This window comes from Excalfactoria chinensis, chromosome Z (assembly GCF_039878825.1).
Source record: "Excalfactoria chinensis isolate bCotChi1 chromosome Z, bCotChi1.hap2, whole genome shotgun sequence".
Lineage (NCBI taxonomy): Eukaryota > Metazoa > Chordata > Aves > Galliformes > Phasianidae > Excalfactoria > Excalfactoria chinensis.
The window spans coordinates 51307724-51313723 of NC_092857.1; positions in this window are offsets into that span (position 1 = coordinate 51307724).

Below are 6000 nucleotides of genomic sequence, written 5' to 3' on the forward strand. Positions count from 1 at the left end.
ATTTATTTATTTTCCCAGAAAAACTCTTGACAAGTGTAGTTTATCACATAGGAAAGTCTAAATGTAACTTTTTCTTTCCATTCACTCTTAGATTGCTTGCACAGATGTCATAGATAAAGCCTGGTTCGATTTTCAAGCTATTTGCTATGAAACCTCTTCAAAGCTTCTAAGTTTATGCCACACACAAACATGCACAGATGTTTCCACACATGCACATGCCTTAGATGTGGACTTTTCATTTTCTAACATTTTATTACTTCTAGAATATGCCAACAACAGAAGTCAGTGTCTCTTCAACAATATGTTGGTGGTACATAGATTATTATTTTAACTTTGTAAGGCTGATGATTTTTGTTATTTGTTTAGTTTTTGTTGTTTGTTTGTTTGTTTTTCTCCACAAAGCACTCAATCCTGCTATTCACTGGTGTATTTTGGTGTTAATTTGCATGATTTATGGTCTCATAACCATTACTGTACTGATCATTGGAACTTAAAAAATAAAAATAAAATCTCAATTCCTATTATAAAACTTAATAAATCCATGCACTTTCTGTTTTTCCCATCTTCTTCAAGTTCATAGTGTCACTGTCCTGCTTTAATGTGTCATTATAGTGCATGTGTCACTACCACCACTAACTGTCTAAGGAAAATTTACAGCTTAGTAATTCACAGTGCTTCACCCACTACGCACGCTTGTAGCAGGCAAGCTCCACACTTCTTTTGTGGCCTTGCAAAGGATGACAGTATTTTCCACTGACTGCAGGGGCACAACTAATTGGAAAATGTGACAGCAAGGAAAATGTGAATCCACATAGTTTCATTTTAATAGCTCATTCTGACTCTCTTCACTAGGGAACACTGTAGGGGAGATACTTGTGACCTCAATGCATACCATCTGCAAGACATAGAAATGCGCTGGGCTACATGAGGTTCGCTTTGGGGTTTACCCTGAACAAAACATGATCTCTTAAGGCCATTGGATAGCAGAAGCAAGCCAAGAAATGCACAGTTGACCCGACTGCCTATTTCCTAAGCATGCTGACCTGAAAACTAAACAGCTAGCCAAAGGGAACATGTGAGAAGTTAACATGGATGAGGTGGAAACTCTGCTAATACACAGTTCAGCAGTCTAGTAGCTGTGGAGTTACCACTTCAGGAAACACAGATAAGTATGATAAAGTACAGGGATGTCTCATAATCAGAATATTGTTTCTGTACTCATTATGTTCTATACACAGTTGCTTGAAGCTGCTGCCAAAAACTGTATTAATTCTCTAGTTAGTCATCACAACTCACTTATGACTTCTTGAAGATTCAGGTTTCTTTTTATCAATATATTTGGCAGTGCTCGCAGGATTTAAAAAAAAAACAACATTAACTAACAGATGTTCAGCCAGATGTGTAGTAATATTATTTAGGTGGAGTGGGCTTAGAAAACAATTCTAGGAACGCTCTGTATGTATAGGAATTGCACTTGCTGAGTCTGTAACACAAAGGGTTTAACATTAACATTTAATGAACACCTTCTGGTACCTTCATCAAGAAAACTTAGGCTGTCCTTATATCTGTGCTTAAAAATAAAAGAATGGAAGTTACTTCAACAAACATTTGCTGTGATACAGTGAAATCTATTCTGAACAATCAGAAAGCAGCTCCTCACACACTGAAGTAAAAAAAGCAAACAAACCCCAAACTGTGTAATTAACTGTAGTTGGATTTGATACTTCATGCAAGGCTGCAGTTGCCTAAAAGACACCCAAGTGCTTTGACAGTTTCTTGTCCCTGAATAAACCTTTAACTCCATTAAGAGATTAATCTGTAAACATTCAAATGCTGCTGCAAATGTTGGACTAGATACATGCAATAGTTTGGAAAGTATTAAATGCAGAAAAGGTGAGGAGATGGAGCCAAGTTATGAGATAGATCTGTCAGTACATAAATTCTGTTTTTAAAATATGTATTCAACCCTAAAAGGTTGCACTGGCTTGTACTTAAAAACCATGTGTATTTATCTATGAACTTGTGTGATTTCTGGATGTTCTCACTAGAAGCTCAACTCAAGCATTTTTATAGCTGATCCAAAGATGCCACTTTTGGAGCCTTGATATATAACTGATGTGAGCTACGGTGATAAAAACATAAGAAGTTTTATGTAGTATGATTTATGACTCAGGACCTGACAATCCACAATCACACAGTGACTACATATGTAGAAGAACAGTCTTTAAATTCTAACCTGTAATGTTGGTTTGGTTTTTTTTTTGTTGGTTTAATTAATTATTTATTGATTTTTCCCTGACAAGAATCTCACAGTCCTTAGAACAGAAGATGTAGGATTAATTTCATCTTTGGAGAAGCTGATCCTCTAACTGCTGTTAAGAGCCCTCACTATCTACAAACTTGTGCTAGCAGATTTCTGATTTTCTGATTTCTTTTTTTTTCCCTTAAAGACAGAAAGACAAATAAACAACAAAATGGGTAGTCTTTTTCCCATTGTATGATGGAAGTGAAGCCAGAAAAAAAAATAAAAAAAAAAAAAAAAAAGCCTTTTTTGCTGCTACAATGCTTGAAATTCACAGAAAATTACTGTGATTCTCTCTGGGAAATTTTTTCACAGGGAAATATTGCCAAGAAGCTTTTTAACCTTTTAACCTGAAGGTGAAATGCTGGTAGAAAACAACAGACTCATTTCTAAGATTAAGTAAGTCTATGATGTGTTGGTAAGCACTGTAGGTTGGTAAACTACTGTAGAAATATGAATCATCTTTATTTCCCTCTGCATTTGTATTTAGTTCTCTCCGAGTCCATAAAACCATAACAATTTAAAATAATTGTTCTACTTACATACTATGGATTACTGTCCCTATAGAGACATCCCCTAAAGACAAAGCTAATATATAAATATGATCTCCCCTTATAAAAGTGTCTTGATGATTACTTTCTCCATGTTTTCAGAGTAAGGTTGATAGGTCTCTTAAGTAAACAAGTTGTTTCTCTTCACTGCCTGAATTTGTGTGCTGGTGCCAGCTACAAGAAAAACAAAGATATGCAAGAAGCGATGTGATGTTGCAAACCCTTCAACGTATGACATTATTAATGCATGCTCTGCAGTTTGCTATGTGTGTATCTGGTCTCATTGAGTGGAAGATCTGACTAGGAGTGTACCTTTTAGAGCCATTCCCTGCCTTCCCTGGCTTTACTTCTGGGCATTAGTTCCCACAGCAGATATTCTCTTTGGCATTGCTGACAAGTGCAGATCATCTGCCCTGTGATAACAATTTCTCTTTGGTAGCTGTCTTGAAACAAAAGAAAAAAAGCCTCAAATTTATGGTGATCCAGATGAGCCTGAGAGAGATGTAAGAATGTTTTCCACCAGAGGAAGAGATGAATGCTACAAGGAAGTCTGTGAGGAATGTTTTAGAATCATTGAATCACAGAATATCCCAAGTCAGAAGAGAATCACAAGGATAATTGAGTTCAACACCAACACAGGACCGCTCAGAATTCAAACCCTATGTCTCTGAGCATTGACCAAATGCTCACTGAGCTCTGGCAGCTTGGTGCTGTGCCCAGTGCCCTGGGCAGCCCATTTCATGCCTACCCCCTCTGGTGCAAAATCTGTCCCTAGCCCCAAGCTGCCCCTCCCCTGACACAGATCCATGCCCTTCCCTCGGGCCGTGTCACTGTCACAGAGGGCAGAGCTCAGTGCTGCCCTCTGTTCCCTGTGAGGAGCTGTAAGCTGCCTCGATGCCTCTCCTTTGCCTTCTCTAGGCTGAAGGGCCTTCGAGGGTTCTTTCTGAGGGTGGTTCAAAAGAGAGTTTTCCACTCTTTACCAGTCCTAGTAAAATTTGTGAGTTAAAGTAAAATTTTGTCTGCAAATTTTGGTGGAAAAATTACTTTTAAATTTGTAAGAAGTTTTATTATTATTATTATTATTATTATTATTATTTATTTTTCCAAATACACAATGTGCATATATGTACTTATATTTATTACTCTCCAAGTTTGTCAGCCTAAGACTTCTGAGGTTTAACCCAGCAGCAGGTCAGCACCACACAGCCATTTGATCACTTGTCTAAGAAAGGTTGGATGTTAAATGAGAGCTCACCATAAGGGAAACATATGAGTGCAACTGTAACATCTACCAAAGTGCTGAGAAGAAGAAACCCTTTATGGATTCCTTCACTCCAATGAAAAATTATCAGAAAATCAGCAAAATTTAATTATGTCTTAACATATGCCTCATATCATCATACAGTGGTTCTGCGTATAACAGAACACTGTTTAATTTCTCAACATTTGCTAAGATCTTTCATTTGTGCTGGTTTATCAGTGAAAGTGAATTATTGAAAGAGATTAGAAAGGCAGCTATGTCCATACGCTTCACATACTCTGTCAAAAGTCTGGTGATTTAGTATCCTGAGCTTGAATTACAACTCTTAATTTTTTCCCATGACAAGACTTTCCCTACATATTTTAAATATATTAAATTTTCAAAACCACAAAAAATGTCTGCAGACCTATCTACTTGATAAATGTATGAAATAAATTGCTCTTCTGCTTTTTTTCTAATCTTAACACGTGTCTTGGTATGATCTACATCCTCTAGTTGTTAGTGCGTGCTCTTTAACAATGTGATGGAACTCATTTTTCAACTTCTAAAACTTTATTTTAATCTCAAATTAAAAAAAAAAATGGACCAAAATAATGTTCAAGTATCTCCTGATTTATGAGAAGGAAGTCTGGTTTGAGCTCTCTTTTTGAAATGTATGTTCTCAAGGCAGGGGGGAGCATTAGCTTTTTGGTAGTAGATTCCACTGCCCTTTGGACAGAATATAGTAATATCCTGTATACAGCCAGAGAAGGGATTTCCAGCCAGTAGTGTTTTCTTCCTCCCAGCACTTCAGTAGGTAGCTGTTGGTTTATCTGGTCATGTATCCAGTCTCTGAGAGTGGCCATAAATGGATGCTTGCTAGGCACTGGAATGAATGAAAACAAGGGAAATGACCTGTACAGCATCCTTATCTCAAGGGATTTGGTGGATGGGCTATTTGGTGCATAAGAAATTGACTGGATTACTATGGTGAGAGAGTTGTGTCAATGGTTGTGTGTCCTAATGGAGGCGAGTGATGAATGATGTTCCTCAGGGGTGCATCTTGGAACAGTTAGCCTTTAAAATATTAATCAGTGACATGGATAGAGGTACTGAGTGCCCTTTCAGCAACTTTGCAGTCAACACCAATCTGTACTGTGTGCTTGCAGTCCTGAAGGCCATATAAATCTTGGGCTGCATCAAAAGAGGGCCAGCTCTGCCCCTGTGAGGCACTATCTGGAGTACTGCATCCAGGTCTGAACCTCCAGTGCAATAAAGACATAGAGCTGGACTGGGTCCAGAGGAGGGCCAAATGACCAGAAGGATGATCATCTCCTACAACAAAAGGTACAAGGATTGGGGTTTGTTCTATTCTCAGAATGTTCTAAGGAAACCTATGTGTGACTACCGAGTACTCAAAGGGAGCTTACAAACATGAGGGAGACTGACTTTTACAAGATCTGTCAGTGACAAACCAAGAGAGAATGACTTTAAGATAAAAAAGGGGAGAAACAGTCTAGGTGTTAGAAAGAATTTCTTTTCTCAGCGGTGAAACACAGGAAGGGGTTTCCCAGAGAAACTGATGATGACCCATCCCTGGAGGTGTTCAAGGCCATGTTGGATGGGGCCCTGGGCAGCTGATCTGGTGGGTGGCAACCATGCCCACAGCAGAGGGTTGGAAATAGTTGGTTGTTAAGATCCCTTCCAATCCAAGCCATCCTATGATGGTATGATTCTGTGATTCAATGATTTTCTTACTGTTCATATTCCCAGTCTTATCTGCCCTCAACCTAACTGATTTCTTGAATTGTATGTGATTTCTGTCATTAGTAAAGTTTTATTAGGTATTCTCTTCTGTTGTCCCTTTTATCCTGTAGCAATTTTAGCACCCAAAATGTCCTCCTCCT